The sequence below is a fragment of the Miniopterus natalensis genome, chromosome 2 (genome assembly GCF_054644295.1).
Source record: "Miniopterus natalensis isolate mMinNat1 chromosome 2, mMinNat1.hap1, whole genome shotgun sequence".
NCBI classification, from domain to species: domain Eukaryota; kingdom Metazoa; phylum Chordata; class Mammalia; order Chiroptera; family Miniopteridae; genus Miniopterus; species Miniopterus natalensis.
Window position 1 is genome coordinate 128756669 of NC_142082.1, and position 24103 is coordinate 128780771.

Consider the following 24103-nt stretch of genomic DNA (forward strand, 5'->3'; position numbering starts at 1 on the left):
ACCTGGGCATGTGCCCTGACTGGGAATCGAACTGGGATCTCCTGGATCATAGGTCAATGCTCAACTGCTGAGCCATGCCAGTCAGGTGGCTATTTCATTCTTGACTCATAAATATCCTGCAGAAAACACAGAGGTTTTAAAAGTTGCCTATCTCTTAAACTTGTGCCTTAATGTGTCCCATGTAATAGCCAGGACATAGAATCTTTCCTGCCTTATTGTCCCCAACCTATGCAGGAGCAAAAACCTTGACAGACTCCCTTCAGACCTTTCCAAAGAGAGGCAGACAAATGTAGGAGTTTCTGTCCAGTTGTATGCCCTTGGGTAGCTTCTTCTACTACAGAAAGAGGGATAATAATAACTAACGTGGAGGCTGTTGTGAGCATGAGCAATAATGTAAAGAATAACACCTGGTACATTACAAATACCTAATAAATCTAAGTGCTCTTATTATTATTAATAATAATAACATTGAGGGCATTCAGAACAAAATGACACTAGAAATGAGCCCTGGGAAGATTAATTTATACTTAATAGACAAGAGGTTATCCATCAATGTTTTCCATGTGCCTATATAGAAGGAAGTCCCTGCCCTAGAGTGAGAGACAAATGACGGCACACAAATATCTATATAACAATGTAATAGATGGAGGGCATTTCAGTACATTGAAATACTATTAAACAAGATAATCCAAGATGGACTGAGTGTACCTACAGTGTTTTTTGTTTATTTTTAGTTGAGTAGCTTCCTAGGTGTCACTCTATAATATACCAAAAGCAGCTGTTACTTGATATTATGTCATGACCCTGGAGTATGACAATGAGATTGCATCAGAAGCAAGCAGTGCCCTTAGGGAAGCTGGGTGGAAAGCTGCCACTGCAGGAAAGGGGTCAGAGATATATGGAGCCTGGGGGAGGGGAGGGGCAGCAATTCTAAGACTGTTGTCCCTAGAGGAGTTGGTTGGGCCATCTTGTATCCTTAATGCAGCTTTTTGTCTTCTGTGTCTTCATCTGTGTGCTGGCACTGCTTAGACATAGAGATGGAACACTGACTTTCCCCCTTATTCTGTCTTTCTCTAGGAACCAGAAAGAACAGGTGTTGATCTACTAGCAAGGGAAGGATGTCTCATGAGTGGTGAGAAACTGCACTTCTGGCTTATTTGTAAGGCCTTGGGTTGTTTGTTTTTTTTAAATCCTCATCTGACAATATGTTTATTGATTTGGGGGGGGGGGAGAGAAACATTGATTGGTTGCCTCCCATAAGTGCCCCAACCAGGGATTAAACCAGCAACCTAGGTATGTGCCCTGACCAGGAATCAAACCTGAAACCTTCTGGTGTATAGGGTGATGCTCCAACCAACTGAGCCACCCGGCCAGGGCAGGCCTTGCATTTGGATGTTGCAAATTGTCTCCAGGGCTTTAAAAATATTAAGTGAAATAAACAAAAAAAGTAATAAAGAATTTTTAATAGCCTAAGGTGGATAATATAGTTCCTCTGGTGAAAAAATGATGAAGTAATGCTAAATCATTCTTCATGAAGATTTTTAAAAATGAAGCATGAACTAACACAGACTGGATCAAGAAAAAAGTTGTTGAATAATATATATCAATGTATGTTTCATAGGCTGTTGTGACTGGTTCAAAGAGCTATAAAGTGATGTGAAAACTGAGAGTAAATTTACTATTAATTTTTATTAATCACAGTCTGAAATTATTTTGTGTATGTCTTTACTTGTTTGTTGTCAGTCTTCTCTCTAGAGTGGAAACTCATTGAGGGAGGGCAAGCGCCATTTCTCTGTTTTCCACTGTGTCTCCTACCAGCTGTACAGTGATGGGCATATATTTGTGGAATGACAAATTCATAATCCAGCCTCATCCACTGGCTTAAAATTATTCTTGTCCTAAATTTACTTCATTGTAAGTACTAAAATGAAGTATCTGAAGATTGTTTGAAAAACAAACAAATCAAAACTCAATCCTGACCTGAAATTGTATATTTGATAATCACAAATATATTCTTCACTAGATATAGATTAGTGTGACTCTATATTTTCAACACTTGCCATTTTAAAATACATTATTCAACATTATTAGATTACTTATAAATGACATCAATCAATTAGCACTGCAGGGCTGAGTCCTGAAGGATTTTTTTAGAGATTAGATTGGTAAAGCGTTAACTCTTCATATTCCCCAGAAAAGATTAAAGTGATTTGGGTTCTCACCAGGCTCCCTCCCTTCCCCCTCTATTGAAGATTTAATTAGTGTGCACATTATTTGAGCTGCCAGACTCAGGTAGAGGTAAGAGTTTAAACAAGGAGGATGGGATTGAAGCACCCCTTCCACCACCATTATAGGAGTGAAGTCTGGCACATCCTGATTTTTAATGGCACCAAATCAAAGACTACTGCACTGACTGCTGAAGACTCATTTAAAATTTTTAATTTTTATATAGAAGTCCCTGCTGGGCCTTTAAATATTAAAATAAGTCATTGTCACTTATGTTAGTTTTTTTCTTCATTTGCTTGATATATTTCATCTGCATTGGAAGGTATTAAGAATCATCGTCTGACCACAGAAATACAAAGAATTGTAAGAAAATACTATGAGCGCCAGGCTGGGCGTGGTTCAGCGGTTGAGCGTTGACCTGGGATCCAGGTGATCGGGGTTCGATTCCCGGTCAGGGCACATGCCCGGGTTGCGGGCTCGATCAATGACTCTCTCATCTTTGATGTTTTTGTCTCTCTCTCTCCCTTTCCTTTCCTCTCTCTGAAATCAATAAAGATATAAAAAAAAAAAAAAAAAAAAAAAGGAAAGAAAATACTATGAGCAACTATATGCCAACAAACTGGACAACCTGGATGAAATGGACAAATTCCTAGAAACATACAATCTTCCAAAACTCAATCAGAAAACCTGAATAGGCCAATACAACCAATGAAATTGAAGCAGTAATAAAAAAAACCAGCAAACAAGAGTCTGGGACCAGGTGGATTTATAGGTGAGTTTTACCAAACATTCAAAAAAGAAATAACACCTATACTCCTCAAACTACTCCAGAAAATTCAAGAGGAGGGAAGACTCCCAAGTTCTTTTTATGAGGCCAGTATTATATTAATCCCCAAATCAGATGAAGACACTGCGAAAAAAGAAAATTACAGACCAATATCTCTGATGAACATAGATGCTAAAATCCTCAACAAAATATTAGCAAATTGGATCCAGCAATACATTACAAAAATCATACACCATGATGAAGTGGGATTTATTCCAGAGATGCAAGGCTGGTATAATATTCTCAAATCAATAAATGTGATACATCACATAAACAAAATGAAGGACAAAAATCATATGATCATATCAATAGATGCAGAAAAAGCATTTGACAAAATCTAGCACCCATTTTTGATAAAATCTCTCAGCAAAGTGGGAATAGAGGGACCATACCTCAACATAATAAAGGCCATATATGAAAAACCTACAGCCAACATCTTACTCAATGGGCCCAAACTAAAACCATTTCCATTAAAAACAGGAACAAGACACTGGGGTCTGCTTTCACCACTGGTATTCAACATAGTACTGAAAGTCCTTGCTATAGCAATCAGACAAGAAGAAAACATAAAAGGCATCCAAATTGGAAAGGAGGAAGTAAAACTTTTATTATTCACAGATGACATGATATTGTACATAGAAAACCCTAAAGACTCCACCAAAGTGCTACTAGATTTAATAAATGAATTCAGAAAGGTAGCATGATACAAAATTAACACCTGAAAATCAACAGCATTTTTATACATCAATAATGAACTCTCAGGAAGAGAAACTGATAAAACAAGTACCAGTTACAACTGCAACTAAAAAAATGATACCTAGGATTAAACTTAATGAAAAATATAAAAGACCTGTACTCAGAAAACTACAGGACACTGAAAAAGATAGAGGAAGATATAAACAAATGGAAAAATATACCATGTTCATGGATTGGAAGAATTAGCATCATTAAAATGTCCATACTACCAAAAGCAATCTATAGATTCAATGCAATTCCTATTAAAATACCAACAGCATATTTCACAGAACTAGAACAAATATTCCAAAAATTTATATGGAACCAAAAAAGACCTTGAATAGCTGTAGCAATCTTGAGAAAAAAGAGAGTTGGAGGGATCACTTTACCAGATATCAAACTATACTACAAAGCAATTGTAATCAAAACAGCCTGGTTTTGGTACAACAGACATATAGATCAATGGAACAAAATAGAGACCCCAGAAATCAACTCACATCATTATGGTCAATTAATATTTGACAAAGGAGGCAAGAGCATACAGTGGAGTAAAGAGTCTCTTCAATAAGTGGTGTTGGGAAAATTGGTCAGGTGCATGCAAAAAAATGAAACTAGGAGGGGAAGATGGCAGCCCTGTGAGAAGCAGCAGAGGCCCCTGCTCCTAGCCATGGCCTCGATTTATTCCTAAAATCTTATGAAGCCAGCTGGGAAAAACCAGAGAAACATACCTGAGTGGACAGAGTGCGAGTGGGGAGCACTGAAGAAACATCATGGAGTCCAGTAAGAGAGGGGGGGCGTAGGGAGGGAGAGTCCCACCTGAAGCCTGTGCTGGGTGCCGAACCCCGAGGCTTGGAGGCTGCAAAGCTCCCTCCCCTTGGGAGTGTGGACCGGCATCCAAAAATGGGGATCCCACACCTGGAGCGACAAGAGGGGAAGGAGCGCCCCGCGCACAGAGCAGAGGGACCCCGGGGAGTGGTGAGTCCTGGAGGGATTGACGCCTCCCTAGGAAACAAAGCCTCTAGGGGCGGACGGCGCCTTCCCAGGGAACAAAGCCTCTAGGGGCGGACGGCGCCTTCCTAGGAAACAAAGCCTCTAGGGGCGGACGGCGCCTTCCCAGGGAACAAAGCCTCTAGGGGCGGACGGCGCCTTCCCAGGGAACAAAGCCTCTAGGGGCGGACGGCGCCTTCCCAGGGAACAAAGCCTCTAATGGCGGACGGCGCCTTCCCAGGGAACAAAGCCTCTAATGGCGGACGGCGCCTTCCCAGGAAACAAAGCCTCTAATGGCGGACGGCGCCTTCCCAGGAAACAAAGCCTCTAGTGGCGGACGGCGCCTTCCCAGGGAACAAAGCCTCTAGGGGCGGACGGCGCCTTCCCAGGGAACAAAGCCTCTAGGGGCGGATGGCGCCTTCCCAGGGAACAAAGCCTCTAGTGGCGGACGGCGCCTTCCCAGGAAACAAAGCCTCTAGTGGCGGACGGCGCCTTCCCAGGGAACAAAGCCTCTAATGGCGGACGGCGCCTTCCCAGGGAACAAAGCCTCTAATGGCGGACGGCGCCTTCCCAGGAAACAAAGCCTCTAGTGGCGGACGGCGCCTTCCCAGGGAACAAAGCCTCTAATGGCGGACGGCGCCTTCCCAGGAAACAAAGCCTCTAGTGGCGGACGGCGCCTTCCCAGGGAACAAAGCCTCTAGTGGCGGACGGCGCCTTCCCAGGGAACAAAGCCTCTAGGGGCGGACGGCGCCTTCCCAGGGAACAAAGCCTCTAGGGGCGGATGGCGCCTTCCCAGGGAACAAAGCCTCTAGTGGCGGACGGCGCCTTCCCAGGGAACAAAGCCTCTAGTGGCGGACGGCGCCTTCCCAGGAAACAAAGCCTCTAGTGGCGGACGGCGCCTTCCCAGGGAACAAAGCCTCTAATGGCGGACGGCGCCTTCCCAGGAAACAAAGCCTCTAGTGGCGGACGGCGCCTTCCCAGGAAACAAAGCCTCTAGTGGCGGACGGCGCCTTCCCAGGGAACAAAGCCTCTAATGGCGGATGGCGCCTTCCCAGGAAACAAAGCCTCTAGTGGCGGACGGCGCCTTCCCAGGGAACAAAGCCTCTAGTGGCGGACGGCGCCTTCCCAGGAAACAAAGCCTCTAGTGGCGGACGGCGCCTTCCCAGGGAACAAAGCCTCTAATGGCGGACGGCGCCTTCCCAGGAAACAAAGCCTCTAATGGCGGACGGCGCCTTCCCAGGAAACAAAGCCTCTAATGGCGGACGGCACCTTCCTAGGAAACAAAGCCTCTAGGGGCGGACGGCGCCTTCCCAGGAAACAAAGCCTCTAGTGGCGGACGGCGCCTTCCCAGGAAACAAAGCCTCTAGTGGCGGACGGCGCCTTCCCAGGAAACAAAGCCTCTAGTGGCGAACGGCGCCTTCCTAGGAAACAAAGCTTCTAGTGGCAGCTGCGACCGGTGTCTATTGCTTGGCGTACCGACCATAGGGAAGGCTGTCCCAAGGTCTGTGGCACCCAAGTGGAGAGGGACCAGAGGACTGCGCTGAGCAGCTGCACAAGGGGACCCTCTGCCTCCCTGTGGGGCCTTGTGTTGAGCCCCAGAAAGCGCTGAATCTGCGTGGTTCGGGGGAGGGGAGGGGAGGAGCCCTCCCACCCTGAGCTCCCGGTGCCGAGAGGCTGGGATCTGTAACCAGCCCTGAGGGTGCCCTCCTGCCCTGAGCTCCCGGGTGCCAGGAGGCTGGGATCTGTGACCAGCCCTGAGGGTGTCCTCCCGCCCTGAGCTCCCGGTGCCGAGAGGCTGGGATCTGTGACCAGCCCTGAGGGTGTCCTCCTGCCCTGAGCTCCCGGTGCCGAGAGGCTGGGATCTATGACCAGCCCTGAGGGTGTCCTCCTGCCCTGAGCTCCCAGGTGCCAGGAGGCTGGGATCTGCGGCCAGCCCTGAGGGTGTCCTCCCACCCTGAGCTCCTGGTGCGGAGAGGCTGGGATCTGCGACCAGCCCTGAGGGGCGCCGTGGTGGTGCGTGAAGCCGCCCCCAGCTTTGCTGAGACCAGCGGTGCGGGGAGCTGCGTGGAGCTGACTTTGGGTCCCCTCCCGCTGGGTGCCTTGGTGCTCGGGCAGCGGGACCTTGCGGGGCCAACTGTCTGCCTGTGTGTTGCTTTGTGCATTTGCGAGTTTGATTGCAGAACTGGTCCCCACCTTCCCAGTGTGCACTGCACAGACAGACCAGCGGAGGCTGGGGTTGGGGTCTGCGCAATAGATGGTCTGAGGGGGGGGGCCTGCTGTGACCAGCGAACCAGAGCTGAGCAGGGAGGGGCGGAGCCCGCTGGCCTCTCCTGCAGCCGGGAGCACCGCCCCCAACAGGAAAGGGGCAGATCCTGCTCACTGAGGCCCCAGACACCCTGGCAGGGCACAGTCCTGAGGGGGAAGGGAGAGCAGCTCACAGGAGGACTTTACAAGAATAAGACTCTCGGGTACTGTTGTTTGGGAACTGGAGGAAATGCTGAAAATCCCTGCTGGGGGCTGGGCAGGCAAAGGGCCCACCAGAATGTGTTCTTAATCGAACCCACTGAGCCCAGGCTGCTGAAACGGCCCATACAGAAAAGGCAACAGGCTGAAATCAATCTGAAGCTGCAGTAGGACAGAGCCTGGGGAACTAGAACCAGAGGACAGGGTAGGGACTGAGGAGCTGGCGGTGGAGCAGAGACTAACCCCCGCAGAGTGAGCGCCTGACAGCGACACCTCTAAGGGGAGTGATACCCTGGGCTACACTAGCCACCCTGCACCCTAAAGACTCTACAGAAGACTCTGGAGTAAGACCAGGCAACTACAAGGTTGCAAAACAGTTGACAAGAGGAGGTGGTCCACAAAGAGCCTCAGATCAACCATCTACCTAAGGACACCAGAGCCAAACCTAGACGGCTCCTCACATTGGTTGATACACAAGTACCTCCCAGGAGAACTGAAATCAGCACACAAAACAGTGACCCTCAGACAACATAAGTTGCCCAGAAGAAACTCACCTGATTGACTAGCTGTTTTTCTTCTGTTTTTTGTTTTGTTTTTGTTGTTTTTGTTTTTGTTTGTGTTTGTTTGTTTTTTTCTTTTTTCCTTAGGAAGAAAAGGGGAGAAAATTTGTTTTTTCTTCTTTTTTTACTTTTATAATAATTAAAAAAAAAATTTTTTTTTAAATGAATTTGTTTCTCTTTTTTATAAAAGAATTTTGTCTTGCTTAGCTTGTTTTTAGTTTTGTTTTGGTTATTTTCTTTGTTTTGTTTTATCCTTGCTTCTACTATCAAGACTTTCTTGATATTCCCTGCTTAATGACTGGGACTTTATCATTATAACCAAATTTACTGCTTTCTTCTATAGTTTCCACCAAATCTCTTACCAGACTCCCTCCCTGCCTGGGCTATATCTCTCTCCTCTTGATCCATTGGCATAACTTTTTTTTCTTTTTCCTTTTTCTACTTTTCTTTTGTTCTTTTGTTATCCTCCCTTCTGTTTTCCTGTCTTTTTGTTCAATTGTTAGTTTCTCTTATTCTCTTTATTGTATTTTTGTTTTCTCATTTTAACTATTATCCTCTCCCTATTCCCTTCCTTAATTTTTTCCTGGCCCTTCTTTCAGAATCTTTTCTCTGCTTCTGTCATCTCCCAGTAGCTTCTCTATTTTTTACATTTTAGTTTATTATTATTTTCTTTTTTTTTTTTTTAACATATCTTTATTGATTTCAGAGAGAGGAAATGAGAGGGAGAGAGAGACAGAAACATCGATGATGAGAGAGTCATCGATCAAGCCCACAACCGGGCATGTGCCCTGACCGGGAATTGAACCCTGATTGCCTGGATCCCAGGTCGACGCTCAACTGCTGAGCCACGCCCGGCCGGGCTTATTTTCTAAATTTTCACCAGTATTAACAACAATATACATCTCTCTCTCTAAGTGTTACTTTTCTTTCTCTCTTTTTTTTAAAGCATTTTTTTATGTGCGTGTTCTCCCTTCACTCTCCCAGTTCTGTTTTCACATAGGTTGTTTTCATTGTGACTGTCAAGATATTTTGTAAGATACCTCTTGTTTCCTGGAAGGTTACTTGTGTATTGTCCTGCCTTGCCAGCACCCGTACAACAGCTTACATGATGAGGTTGGGGCTGAGACACAGTTAGCCAACCTGAGAGGAGGGTCCTCCCAAGGACTGATCAACGACAATCTAGACCCAACTGCAAGAGAACATAAAGAAACCACAAAAGGGACACCCACAAGAGGGACACGCCTAGAGCAGAGAGCTCAGAAGTATAAGGAAAACACACCTCTGGGCTCCACTGGACCCACAAGACAAAAATCCCATCTCACAAGACTGGGAGACAGCAAATATATCTAATATATGGATACAAACACTAAGACCTACCAAAATGGAGAGACAAAGAAACAACCCCCAAATTAAAGAAAAGGGAAAATCACCAGAAAAAGACTTTGATGAGATGGAGTTAAGTTATCAGAAACAGAGTTCAGAGTATTGATGATGAAGATGTTCAAGGAACTGAAGAAGACACTAGATGATAAGATCGAGGACCTTAGTGAAAACATGAAAAAAGAGATACATACCATAAACAAAACTCAGACAGAGATAAAGAATGCTGTATCTGATATCAAGAATGCACTGGAAGGAATTAAAAGCAGGCCCAATGAAGCAGAGGATAGAATAAGTGACTTAGAAGACAAGATAGAAAAAAATCACACAATGAGAGCAGCACAAAGAAAAACACTTAAAAAGCATGAGGACAGCCTAAGTGAGCTTTGGGACAACATGAAGCGAAACAACATTCACATAATAGGAGTGCCAGAGGGGGAGGAAAGAGAGCAAAGGATAGAGAACTTGGTGGAGGAAATAATGATAGAAAAGTTCCCTAGGATGGTGAAGGAGAAATCCACACGAGTTCAGGAAGCACAGAGGGTTCCAAACAAGAGGGACCCAAAGAGCTCCACTCTAAGACACGTCATAATTAAAATGGAACATGGCAAGGACAAAGAGAAAATATTAAGGGCTGCAAGAGAGAGACAAGCAGTGACCTACAAGGCAACCCCTATAAGGCTGACAGCTGATTTCTTAAGAGAAACTCTTCAGGCCAGAAGGGAGTGGCATAAAGTTCTCAAAGTAATGAAAAGCAAGAACATGCAACCAAGATTGCTTTATTGCAAGGCTATCATTTAAAATTGAAGGTGAAATAAAGAGCTTCCCAGGCAAAAAAAAAAAGGCTAAAGGACTTCAGTACTACCAGACCAGCATTGCAAGAAATGCTAAAAGGACTGCTTTAAGAAAAAGAAGGAATAGTGAGAGAAAGGTACATCAGTATAAAGGGGAAAAATGGCATTAAATAAGTGGCTATCAATAGTAACTTTAAATGTAAATGGAACAAATGGTCCAATCAAAAGACATAGGGTAGCTGAATGGATAAGAAAACAGGACCCAAATATATGCTGTCTACAAGAGACCCACCTGAGAGCAAAAGACTCACACAGGCTAAAAGTGAAGGGGTGGAGTAAAATATTCCATGCAAATGGAAAGGAGAAGAAAGCTGGAGTAGCAATTCTTATTTCTGACAAAACAGACTTCAAAATAAAGACCATAACAAGAGACAAAGATGGTCACTACATAATACTAAAGGGATCAATCCAACAGGAGGAAATAACCCTTATAAACATTTATGTACCCAATATAGGAGCAACTAAATATATAAAAAATTTCTTGGGGGACTTTAAAGGGGAGATTGACAGCCACACAATCATGTGGGGGACTTTAACACCCCACTGTCAGCATTGGACAGATCATCAAGACAAAAAATCAACAGGGAAACACAGACCTTAAATGAATCACTAGACCTAATGGATTTAATTGACATTTGCAGAACATTTCATCCCAAAGCAGCAGAATACACATTCTTCTCAAGTGCACATGGAACATTCTCAAAAATAGACTACATGTTAGGGCACAAGGCAAGTCTCTTCAAATATAAGAAGATTGAAGTCATATCAAGCATCTTCTCAGATCACAATGCCATGAAACTAGAAATCAACCACTATAAAAAAACTCAAAAATATTCAAACACATGGAGGCTAAATAGCATGTTATTAAGCAATGAATGGGTTACCAATGAGATCAAGGAAGAAATAAACACTTCATGGAAAGTAGCAAAAATGAACAGACAACAACCCCAAATCTATGGTACACGGTGAAAGCAGTCCTGAGAGGAAAATTCATAGCATTACAGGCCTATCTCAAGAAACAAGAAAAAGATCCAATGAACCATCTAACACGACTAAAAGAACTAGAACAAGAACAGCAAGAAAAGCCCTGAGGAAGTAGAAGGAAGGAAATAATAAAAATCAGAGCAGAAATTAATGACATAGAGACTAAAAAAATACAAAAAATCAATGAAACCAAGAGCTGGTTCTTTAAAGGTAAATAAGATTGATGCACCTTTAGCCAGACTCACTAAGAAACAAAGAGAGAGGACCCAAATAAATGAAATCAGAAAGGAAAGAGGCGATATAACAACTGACTCAACAGAAATACAAAGGATTGTAAGAAAATATTATGAGCAACTATATGCCAACAAATTGGACAACATGGAGGAAATGCACAAATTCCTAGAAGCTTACAACCTTCCAAAGCTGAATCAAGAAGAGGCAGAAAACTTGAATAGGCTGATAACAACTAATGAAATTGAAGCAGTAATCAAAAAACTCCCAGCAAACAAAAGTCCTGGACCAGATGGATTTACAGGCGAGTTTTACCAAACATTCAAAGAAGAATTAACACCTATTTAAACTATTCCAGAAAATTCAAGAGGAGGGAAAACTCCCAAACTCTTTTTATGAGGCCAGCATCATCCTAATCCCAAAGCCAGATAAAGAAGCTACAAAGAAAGAAAATTACAGGCCAATATCCCTGATGAACATAGATGCTAAAATCCTCATTAAAATACTAGCAAACCGGATCCAGCAATACATTAAAAAGATCATACATCATGATGAAGTGGGATTTATTCCGGGGATGCAAGGCTGGTACAACATCCGCAAATCAATAAGTGTGATACATCACATAAACAAAATGAAGGACAAAAATCATATGATCATATCAATAGATGCAGAAAACGCATTCGACAAAATCCAGCACCCATTTCTGATAAAAACCCTCAGCAAAGTGGGAATAGAGGGATCATACCTCAACATAATAAACGCCATATATGACAAACATACAGCCAACATCATACTCAATGGGCCAAAACTAAAACCATTTCCATTAAAAGCAGGGACAAGACAGGGATGCCCACTTTCACCACTCTTATTCAACATAGTTCTGGAAGTCCTCGCCATAGCCATCAGACAGGAAGAAAACATAAAAGGTATCCAAATTGGAAAGGAGGAAGTAACACTGCCATTCTTTGCAGATGACATGATATTGTACATAGAAAATCCTAAAGATTCCATCAAAGTACTAGTAGATTTGATAAACAAATTTGGCAAGGTAGCTGGATACAAAATCAACATCCGGAAATCAATGGCATTCTTATGTACCAACAATGAACTTTCAGAGAGAGGAACTTAAAAAGCAATACCATTTACCATTGCAACTAAAAAAATAAGATACCTAGGAATAAACTTATCCAAGGATGTAAAAGACCTGTACTCAGAAAACTACGTGACACTGAAGAAAGAAAGAGGAAGATTTAAACAGGTGGAAGAATATACCATGCTCATGGATTGGAAGAATTAATATCATTAAAATGTCCATATTACCCAAAGCAATTTACAAATTTAATGCAATTCCTATTAAAATACCAACAGCATATTTCACAGAGCTAGAACACACATTTCGAAAATTTATATGGAACCATAAGAGACCCTGAATAGCTGCAGCCATATTGAGAAAAAAGAACAGAGTGGGAGGGATCACATTACCGGACTTCAAACTGTATTACAAAGCCACTGTAATCAAAACTGCCTGTTATTGGTACAACAGGCATATAGACCAATGGAACAGAACAGAGACCCCAGAAATAGACCCACACCATTATGGTCAGTTAATATTTGACAAGGGAGGCAAGAGCATACAATGGGGTAAAGACAGTCTCTTCAATAAATGATGCTGGGAAAATTGGACAGCTGCATGCAAAAAAATGAAACTAAACCACCAACTTTCACCATACACAAAAATAAACTCAAAATGGATAAAAGACTTGAATGTAAGTCACGAAACCATAAAAATCCTGGAAGAAAACATAGGCAATAAAGTCACAGACATCCCACGTAGTGGAATTTTCACTGATACATCTCCTAGGGCAAGAGAAACAAAAGAAAAAATAAACATATGGGACTACATCAGACTAAAAAGCTTCTGCACAGCAAAAGAAAACAGCCTCAAAATACAAAGGAACCCCACGATCTGGGAAAACATATTTGCCAAGGATGTATCTGATAAGGGGCTAATTTCCAAAGTGTACAAAGAACTCAGAGTACTCAGCAAGAGGAAGAGAAACAACCCAATTAAGAAATGGGCAAAGGACATGAATAGACACTTCTCCAAAAAGGACATATGGATGGCCAAGGGACACATAAGAAAATGCTCAACGTCGCTAATCATCAGAGAGATGCAAATTAAGACCACAATGAGGTATCACTTCACACCTGTCAGAATGGCTGCCGTCAACAAATCAACAAACGACATGTGCTGGCGAGGGTGTGGAGAAAGGGGAGCCCTAGTACACTGCTGGTGGGAATGCAGACTGGTGCAGCCACTATGGAAAACAGTATGGAGGTTCCTCAAAAAATTAAAAATGGGGCAGCCTTTTGACCCAGTGATTCCACTCCTAGGAATGTATCCTAAGAATCCTGAAACATTCACCAGAAAGAATATATGCACCCCAATGTTCATAGCAGCGCAGTTTACAATAGCTAAGATCTGGAAACAGCCCAAGTGCCCATCAGTAAATGAATGGATAAAAAAGCTGTGGGACATTTACACCATGGAATACTATGCAGCTGTAAAGAAGAAGAATCTCGTACCCTTTGGGACAGCATGGATGAACCTGGAGAATATTGTGCTAAGAAAAATAAGCCAGGCAGAGAAAGACAAATATCACATGAGCTCACTTATATGTGGAATCTTTGTGGTCACTTATATGTACCCATCTCTGTGGTCTCTGTTTCTACAAGTTTGTTTTTCTTTTGTTTGTTTTATTTTGTTTTAGGATTCCACATAGAAGTGGAATTCTAAAGAACAAAATAAACTGATGAACAAAATAGATCCAGTGACATAGAAGCTTGGAACAGACTGATGAATCTCAGAGGGAAGGTGGCGGTGGGGGTTAGGGAGGGAGAGATTAACCAAAGAATTTATATGCATAAATGCATAACCATGGACCCAGACAATAGTGTGGTGAAGGTCTGGGGCAGGGTATGGGTGTGGGGTAGAAGGGGCCAATGGAAAAAAGGGGACATCTGTAATTCTTTCAACAATAAAGGTTAATTTTAAAAAAAGAATCACTCTCTGACCTATTGTATTTATTGTCACACATTTATACTTCGGGATTTCTGCAAACTGATAAAAAATTATGCTGTTTAAAGACATTAATTAGCATCCTGCTTTGCCAAGACATTTAATTCTACAGATACCTCTTAAAGTTTAGTAAAACAAATACTTTAAAAAAAAAAAAAATCTAGATTAGGGTGAAAGTTTGTCCTGGTTTGCCAGGGACTTTCCTGGTTTTAAAATGGAATGTCTTGCATCCTTAGGATCCTTTCAGTTCTGGACAAACTGAGAAGGTTGGTCACTATTTCTAGTTGTGTTGCTGAGAGAACTCTATCAGGATTTCTTGAAACCAGAGCATGCAATTGATTTGAGTCCAGCACTAGATTTTGAAAAAAGTTATTTTTATTTAAGTATAGTTGGTATATGATCTTATATTGGTTATATTAGTTTCAGGTGTACAATATAGTGATTCAACATTTTTATACCTTACACTGTGATCACCCCACTAATTCTAGTAAGTAGCTGTCACTGTGTAAACTTATCACAATATTATTGACAATATTCTCCTTTGGCTTTTCACCCATCTCCCCACCCCTCCTTTCTGGTAACCATCTTTGTGGTCTCTGTTTCCATGAGTCTGTTTTTCTTTTGTTTTCTTTTGTTTTAGGCTTCCACATAGAAGTGGAATTTCCCTTTCTCTGCTTGACTTATTAGCATACTACCCTCTAGATCCATGCATGTTGTTGCAAATGGCAACATTTCATTTTTTTTTATTGCTGTGTAATATCCCATTGTGTATGCATATATACAGGGCTAGGCAAAAGTGGGTTTACAGTTGTGAGTACATGAGACAGAGTTTACTTATTTATTTTTTTAAGTCTGTTCTATGAACATCAAACAATTTTTGGAAATACATCATATTTTATTTTTTAATTCTCACCCGAGGACATTTTTTCCATTGCTTTTCAGAGAGAGTGGAAAGGAGAGAGAGAGAGATTGAAACATCGACGTGAGAGAGACACATCGATTGGTTACCTCCTGCACGCACCCCTACCAGGGCCAGGGATCGAGCCTGCAACCAAGGTACGTGCCATTGGCCTGAATTGAACCTGGGACCCTTCAGTCCACAGGCCAAAACTCTAACCATTGAGCCAAACCTGCTAGCGCCAGAGTTTATTCTTGTAGTATTTATTAATTATTGTATTATTTATTTGTATTACAACTGTAAACCTAGTTTTGCCCACCCCTGTATATACTATGTCTTCTTTATCTATTCGTCTATTAATGGACACCTAGGTTGCTTCCACATCTTGACTATTGGAAATAATGCTACAATAAACAGGGGTGCATGTATCTTTTCAAATTAGAGTTTTCACTTTTGGATAAATACCCAGAAGTGGAATTTCTGGGTCATATGATATATTTATTTTTAGTGTTTTGACAAATAGGTAAAAATATACATTGGAGTAACAGAGGTCTCTTCAATAAGTGGTGTTGGGAAAACTAGATAGATATATGCCAAAAAAATGAAATTGGACCACTCTCTTACACCATAAACAAAAATAAACTCAAAATGGGTTAAAGACTTAAATGTAGGCCCGAAACCATAAAACTCCTAGAAGAAAACATAGGCAGTAAACTATCTGACGTCAGTCTAAGTAATATCTTTTTTGACATATCTCCTCAAGCAAGGGAAACAAAAGAAAAAAATTAACCAATGGGACTACATCAAACTAAAAAACTTCTGCACAGCAAAGGAAACCTTTGACAAAACAAAAAGCAAACTACTTATATATATTTGCAAGTGATATATTCCATAAGGGGTTGATATCTAAAATATATAAGAAACTCATACAACTCAAGAACAAAAAAAGAAATAACCCAATTGAAAAATGGACAGAACATGAAAAGATATTTCTCCAAAGAAGACATACAGATGGCCAACAGACATCTGAAAGGATGCTCAACATCACACTAATCATTAGGGAAATGCAAATCAAAACCACAATGAGATACTACCTCACATTGGTCAGAATGGCTATTATCAAAAAGTCAACAAACAACACATGTTAGCAAGGATGTGAAGAAAAGGGAATCCTTGTGCATTGTTGGTGGGACTGCAAACTGGTGCAGACCCTATGGAAAACAGTATGGAGATTCCTCAAAAAACCAGCATTGGATTTTAAAGGATAATAAATCCCCACCATGGCAAATAAACATGTCAATAGCAATGAAAGCACACATGTTTTAAGGAATTGCCTTGTGCAGAGTTCTTTGAAGTACTACCCTTTGGAACCAATCCGGACTTAGACATTTGTGCCTTGCTCCTTTTTGGTCCCAGGAATACAGGGTCAAGTTATTCAGAAACATTTAAGTTGTTTAGAGAACTATGAAGAATTTCACCAGACTAAACAAATTATACATGACTTCAAGATTGATTCCAAAGGAGCTGCTGGTGATAGTGTCCACATGAAAGGTAGCAATGATGCTTTTGATAGAATGAATCATTGCTGCAAAACAATCTCATATGAGAACCAGCTTCCCCTCCATGCAAATGGGATTGATCTGTGCATTGGAAAAATGCTTCTATTGTTCCTTCTGCTGTGCTGGAGACACAAATGCTGAGGGAGGAAAGTGCTAGAAGCCAGGATTGTCAGGGATTAAGGACACTATGTCCATGGTTTGAGCACCCTACTCCTCTAATGTACATGTTAATTCCTTGAACGTCTGAACTTGTCAGTCTGCTTTTCTAATCCCTTTTTTATGATTGATACCTAACTTATTCCTGGGGAGTGGAGGCAGCATGGCTCATAGCATAAAGAGCAAGGGTTTAGAGTCAGAATGACTGGGTTTAAATCCTGGCTCTGCGCAGTACCAACTATAAAATGTAGGCAAGTCTCTTGACTTCTTTAAGTCTCAGCTTATTGATTATTTTTATGATTGTTCTGAGAACAAAATAGAATGATATACATTAAAGGTAATGAAATTATAGTAAAAAGGACAAACAAACCCACATATTGTGATGATGTATAGACTATCTTTGGGCACTCGAATGTCAAAGGTGGTCTTAGAAGGTTGCTGGTTTCGTAAATGTTGGACTCAAAGTGGAGAAAACACTTTAAATTAATAGTTGGAGGATATGGAATCTACCCTGGGCTCTACACTTAACTACTCTTGTCCTTTGCTTTCCACTGGGCTGAAGTGTGAAAACAGTGTCAAATGATTCCTAGAATCCCTTACACTTCTAAAATTTTGTGAATCTGTGAAGCCTGAAATATGTGAATATGAGATGTGTCTGTGTTCTAGAGAAACTATGGTTCCATGTATGACATTATATTCTACAAAAGACACCATCCCACATCTTTGAGTTCTGCCTCAGGAAGGAGTGGTCCTTTGCAGCCTTACATACAATTCAACATGACCTTGTATGTTCTTTCCTCATTCCATAGCCATAGCTGTTTTGATTAGGAGTGAAAACCTATTACATGATGGACCTGTTAGATTCTCTTGCTGGATACTTGGAGTAGAATATGGAAAGTCTAGTTAATAGACAGTGATGCAGGACCTGGAAGATCACCATGTAGGTGTTTAGAGACTGAAAGGTATCATTTTGTGGAAGCCATGATGGGTCATGTGAAAGTAGAGTGAAGAAAGGCAATCTGGAAGTAGTTTTGGTGGAAAGGGAGAGAGAGAGAGAGAGAGGGAGGGAAAGGAAGGCAAGAGGGAAAGATGGAGAAAGTAACTTCTTTGGTCATTTTCCATTGCAATCATTCACAGGTTTTGCTATTCTTTCTACAGTTGAGTTCTGTAAAATTTCTTTGTATAGTGGACTGTTGAACAACACAGGGGTTAGGGGCCCCAACCCCCTGCACAGTTGAAAATCCAGGTATAACTACAGTCAGCCCTCTACATCTATGGATTCCTAACCACAGATCGAAATACTGTATTCTCTTTCACCTAAAGCAGACTTGAATGGCTTTTCTCTTCTTTATGTCCAACCACGTTGTAAGACATATGGTGACATAGACTGGGTACTGATAACATGGGCTGGGAATTCTCCAACAGCAGGGATTTTGTCTTGTTCCCTTTTGGAACAAGCATTTGGCCCAGCTTTCTGCACAAAGCAGGTGCTCAATGAATTTTTACTGAAATTGCATGAAAACCATATATTTGTGTATAAATAGTGCCATTGATGGCATTTATATAAGAAGGGTTGATTTTAATAGATGACTATGTTTCAGGAAGTATCCCCTGAATCCTCCCAACTGGGCAAGAACCATTATTGAACTCTGTCTTCACTGTGTCTTAGCATCCATTCAGGTGTAGCTCACTGTAGCTTTATTTTAAAATGTCTGTTGAGCTTAGTAGCCTAGGATTGCTTTACATACTGTGGAGATTTTAGTTGTTCTACATAAGCAGCTTGCAGTATAGTTGGGAAAACACAGAAAAGAAGGAAGGAAGGAAGGAAGGAAGGAAGGAAGGAAGGAAGGAAGGAAGGAAGGAAGGGAGGGAGGGAGGGAGGGAGGGAGGGAGGGAGGAAGGAAGGAAGGAAGGAAGGGAGGGAGGGAGGGAGGGAGGGAGGGAGGAAGGAAGGAAGGAAGGGAGGGAGGGAGGGAGGGAGGGAGGGAGGGAGGGAGGAAGGAAGGGAGGGAGGGAGGGAGGGAGGGAGGGAGGGAGGGAGGGAGGGAGGAAGGAAGGAAGGAAGGAAGGAAGGAAGGAAGGAAGGAAGGAAGGAGGGAAGGAAGGAAGGAAGGAAGGAAGGAAGGAAGGAAGGAAGGAAGGAAGGAAGGAAGGGAGGGAGGGAGGAAGGAAGGAAGGAAGGGAGGGAGGGAGGGAGGGAGGGAGGGAGGGAGGGAGGGAGGAAGGAAGGAAGGAAGGAAAGAAGGGAGGGAGGGAGGAAGGAAGGAAGGAAGGAAGGAAGGAAGGAAGGAAGGAAGGAAGGAAGGGAGGGAGGGAGGGAGGGAGGGAGGGAGGGAAGGAAGGAAGGAAGGAAGGAAGGAAGGAAGGAAGGAAGGAAGGAAGGAAGGAGGGAAGGAAGGAAGGAAGGAAGGAAGGAAGGAAGGAAGGAAGGAAGGAAGGAAGGAAGGATAGTGATTTACAATGGATTTCAAATAGCTGGGAGAATGGAGGGTCATCAAGGTCTACTATATTTAGAGAAGGGTCGTGGAATAACAAAGAGATTGAGTTACTCCTTTGAGAGCTGGACAATTTGGGAAGGCAGAGAGGCAGGAGGATGGGCACAAAGGGCCAAGCAAAGGCATGGGGCAGTCATGAGAGTTGTGCAATACGCACACTTACAGCTTAACAATTTGCGCTAAGGAATTTGAGACAGAATGATCAAATCTGGGAGGCAATAGAGGGTTATGGTTAAGAAGGCTGCATCTGGAACTGGACTTTCTGGATTCAAATCCCAGTTCCACATCTACCTCACCTCTTACTAGCTTTGTGACATTGGGCAACTTATTTAATCTTCTTGTTCCTCCGTTTCCTCATCTGTAAAATTGGGGGTAATAATAGTATCCACCTCATAGGGGCGCTGTAAAGATTAGAGGGTTACTGTTTGTAAAGTTCTTAGATGAGTATCTGGCACTTAGCACATTCAAGGTTAGCCGGTACTATCTGTTGTAATAGACATCTGGACAGATCATAGATATCTGATGGGTAAGAGCCAATTAAAAGAACTACCTTATTAATTTTGAACTGCCATATTGAAGAGTAAATCTCTTGGTCATTTAGAAAGTCAGTTACTGTCTGAGTTGTTACTGAATTTTTGGAGTAGTAGGGATTGGTATGGGGTAGGAAAGAATATTGAATGAATGTGTAGAACCCAGTGGAAGGTCTTGAGAGGTAGGGGGAGGAGTTTAGACTTGGTTAATAACTGCTGGGGCATGGTTTTTTTCCTGAGCAGAGAAGTGATATGATTAAACTGAAAGGAGGAGAGACAGGGATAGGAGGTCCAGTGAGGACCCCTGAGGGGGCTATTGCAATAATTTAGGTGTGAGGTGGCAAAGGGCTGTGGCTGAGAGATAGCAATGTGGTGGGAAACCTGAGAGACTTCAAAGGAATGGTGTCCACTTCTCACCACCGCTACTGCTGTCATCCTGGTCCAGGACACCATCATTTCTTGTTTGGATTATTGCAATCTCTCCCTAACCCCTCCTGCTTCTGGCCTTGTCTCCTGTAGTCTTATCTCAACACAGTTACTCCTCTGTGCACACTGTGCAGCACTCCCACCTCACTCAGAGGACAAGCTGAACTCCTCACTGGGATCTATGAGGGCTGCCCTGCTGGGCTCCCACTACCTCTGGCTTCACCTCCTGCTGTGTGCCTACTTGTTCTCTCCATTCCACAAAGCTGTCATCCCTGCTCTTCCCAAGACACATCAGACCTGTTCCTGCCTCAGGGAACTTGCCTGTGCCTGATCTTCCCCCAAATCTCTCCAGATCTAATTTCTTTACCTCGTTTGGGTCTCTGCTCAAATGTCCCCTTATTAGTGACATCTTCCTTGGCTGCTCTTCTGAAAATAGTCACCCTTCTCTACCTTGGCACTTCCTGTATCCCTTACCCTGATTGGCTTGTCCTTGCCTTATCACCACCTGACATAATTTCTTTATTTGTGCATTGTCTAATCTCTTCATTAGGGTGTTAGCTCTAGGACAGCAGATATCTTTGACTGTCTTGCTTGCTGATGCATCCACAGGACCAAAAGAGTGCCTGGCATATAGTCTGCACTCAATAAGTATGTGTTGAAAGAATGTGTAAATAAAAGCAATCAGATTTGTTGTATCACAGTGCTGGATGCCTCTTCAGCAGCTGACTTATTTGCCTCTAGCAGTGACTCTTTGAGAATGTATTATTCTCATGGTCTTTCAAATGACACTGAGGCACCAAAACAGGAGGTAACCAAGAGCACAGAGCTGGTAAGTGAAACAATCAAGAATTGTGTCCATTCTTCTGACCTTAGTGGTGTCGTTAAGATGAGATTGGGAGGCGGGGGTCAACAAGGCACCAAGGCTTCTAGCCTCTGAACAGTGGAAGAGCAGCAGAACCGCTCACAGAAAAGGGAACGCTGGGAAAGGAAGCCAGTATTTTGGAAAGAGAAGTAATGAAGAGAGGAAATGTTGGGTCAGGGAGAAATCTTGCTTTTAGGTAGGGAGAGTAAATTATATATTGTCTGAGACCCTTCTGAGAGTGAAAGGGGCCAGTATTAATAACTTAGCTGGAAGTACAGGCATCAACTGGGACGTCCAGCAAAGGGTTAGAGGACGAGTGGTCACTCTGGATTTAGGAGGTTGGGGAGCTGGAGAGACAACGTAACTAGAGATTTGGGTGTCTCCCTGTCACAGGGGAAGTCATGAGGATTGGATGTTTCCTCATCAGGGTGAGGGAAGAGAGAACGTCAAGGCCAGTTTCGAGAGCCTCCCATAGACAAGGGTAGGAGGAGAAAGAGGAGTCTGCGAAAGACTGAGAAGCAGCAGAAAGGAGAAGGGGCGCAGAGGTCAGGAGGGGTGGTGGACAGGAAGGGGGGGAAGTACAGAGGCAACATTTTGCAAGGCAACTAAAAGTAGGTCAGCTGAAACTTGGCAACAAAAATGAGATTAGAAAATCATTTGCTTTATGATTTTGTAACAAAATAATCTATCTCAACAAAGTGCTAAAAGGCATTTAATTAAAGTGGATTAAATTTAACTTTCATTTGAGGACTTTTTTTCTACTACTGCCCTCATTATATTCTGAGACGCTTTGGGGTGCTTTCAAAGACTAGATCAAGAATGGGGGTTTGGTGCTCCAGCCTGAAATTTTCTTGTACCTCTGCATGGCCTGAGTCACTGAAAGGTCCTATATTTAGAGTGTCATTGACACAGATAAAATCTGGGCCCCAGTTGGAAAATACAAAAGCAAAAGGGAATACTTTAGTGATTTCTTTGGTGTAAGGAAGATTGAAAATCAAGTTTCTAAGTAATATTGCCTGAAATATATTTTTTCTTGGTAAACTAAAAATTTTGCTAACTTCATTATTGTTCAGATATTTCCTACCCTAGCTTCTTCAATGAGGGAAGTGTGTGTGTGTGTGTGTGTGTGTGTGTGTGTGTGTGTGTGTGTGTGTGTAGAGGAGTCAGCAAACAAAAACTCTAGTTTAAAACGTATTGAAATGATAGCACTGACAAAAATGCTGGTGATGTATACCTAACAGTAAAGTAATTTATCAACTGGTGGTCTGTTGTGTACAGGTAAGAAGTGAGAACTAGGTCACTAGGAAAAACATTTTTGCCTATCCAGACATGGTTAGTCCACTTGGTTCTAGCCGGAAAGGGTCTTTTCGAGGTAGAGTATGTGTAAGCAGCATATGGTTTAGAGTTCTCAGTTTATCAGATGGTAAAGTCACATGGCCAGGACCCTGGAAATAGAGTGTATCCCTTGCATTCTCTGAAAGCAAATATTAATAGTTGTGTTGAGTAGCAGCATCAGACAGAAGATATGGAGCATAGTTTCTTTTTATCACAACAAAAGTGTTACTGGGTTGAGATCATCATGACACATAACTTCTGGAAACCAAAAGGAACAAAATCTTGCAGGATTTCAAAAGGAACAAAGTCATTAACATTGAGCCAACGCCCACTGGCATGCATCACAGAAATCAAATAGATAGAGAGGGAACCTCTGAGAGGAAAAATGCATGACTCTAGGCTACCCCTGCACAAGATGCTAACATCAATACCTCCATACTGGTTTTCACAGAAGCTGTTCATCTGTAGCTGGTTTTTGTGCCATATCTGATAAATGTGTGTAGCCAAGGCTGATCTTGAGCAGAATGAGGGAGCAGGAGTGTGTTTTGACTCACAACACCCGTCTGTCCTGCTCAGCCTCATCCTAAAGACTGAATCTCTTAAGGAACGGAAGGCTTGACATTCTGAACAATAATTTGAGGCATGTGGTATGACATTAATCATGTTCAATACTCCCCTCCTTTTCCGTTTTACCACCTTTCTCCCTCCTCCTCTCCTTTTGTTCTGTTTTATTTCCCTGAGTTTTCTTTTCCCTTCTCTTTGACCATTGTTCTTGTTCTCTGCTGAGATATTAATATCTCCTGAAAGATACTAATGAGAGAGAGAGAAGACAGTGGAAGAGAGTTATCTGTTATCTAGAGACTGTAAATCTGTAACTTGCCTGGCGAAAACAAGGTTGCAATAAATACAAGTTGTTTTTAGTGCTTAAAAGTTTGTCCTTGGAATACATATCTTTAGATCTAGGGCAGGGATTTTCAACCTTTTTCATCTCATGGCACACATAAACAAATTACTAAAATTCTGCGGCACACCAAAAATATTTTTTTCTGATCTGACAAAAAATAGGTATAATTTTGATTGCTTTACAAAATAATAATAATTACCCACCCTTTTTGCTCCAAAGTGACTTTTTATTTTTATTTTTAAAATATGTTTTTATTGATTTTAGAGAAAGAGGAAGGGAGAAGGAGAGAGAGAGAAACATCAATCAACTGCCTTGAGCCCAAAACCCAGGCATGTGCCCTGACCGAGAATTGAACCAGTGATCTCCTGGTGAATGGCACAATGCTCAACTGGGCCCAAAGTGACTTTTTAAAAAGTCAGGTGCATATACTTGTATATAAGGATTCCTGGTACCAAGAATTAACCAATTAAAGGCAACCTTATTATGTGAAGTGGCCAAGAAGATGAAACTCTGTTATATGACCTATATATTCATGGTTCATGACAGGGCATTCACACTGGATGGCTATTGTTGTGTTGGCTGTTGTCATCTTTTCATTTGACAATCTAAGGGA

The 24103-nt window shown here is 42.3% G+C and overlaps 1 long non-coding RNA gene across 1 annotated transcript in view; it reads left to right on the plus strand.

The window, feature by feature from the left end:
• LOC148093811 (uncharacterized) overlaps nucleotides 1–24103 on the plus strand; it is a 68861-nt gene that overhangs the window by 21747 nt on the left and 23011 nt on the right. The window contains exon 2 of the long non-coding RNA XR_015714000.1: nucleotides 1078–1132. This is a non-coding gene — a long non-coding RNA (uncharacterized LOC148093811). The remainder of the gene's footprint in view (nucleotides 1–1077; nucleotides 1133–24103) is intronic.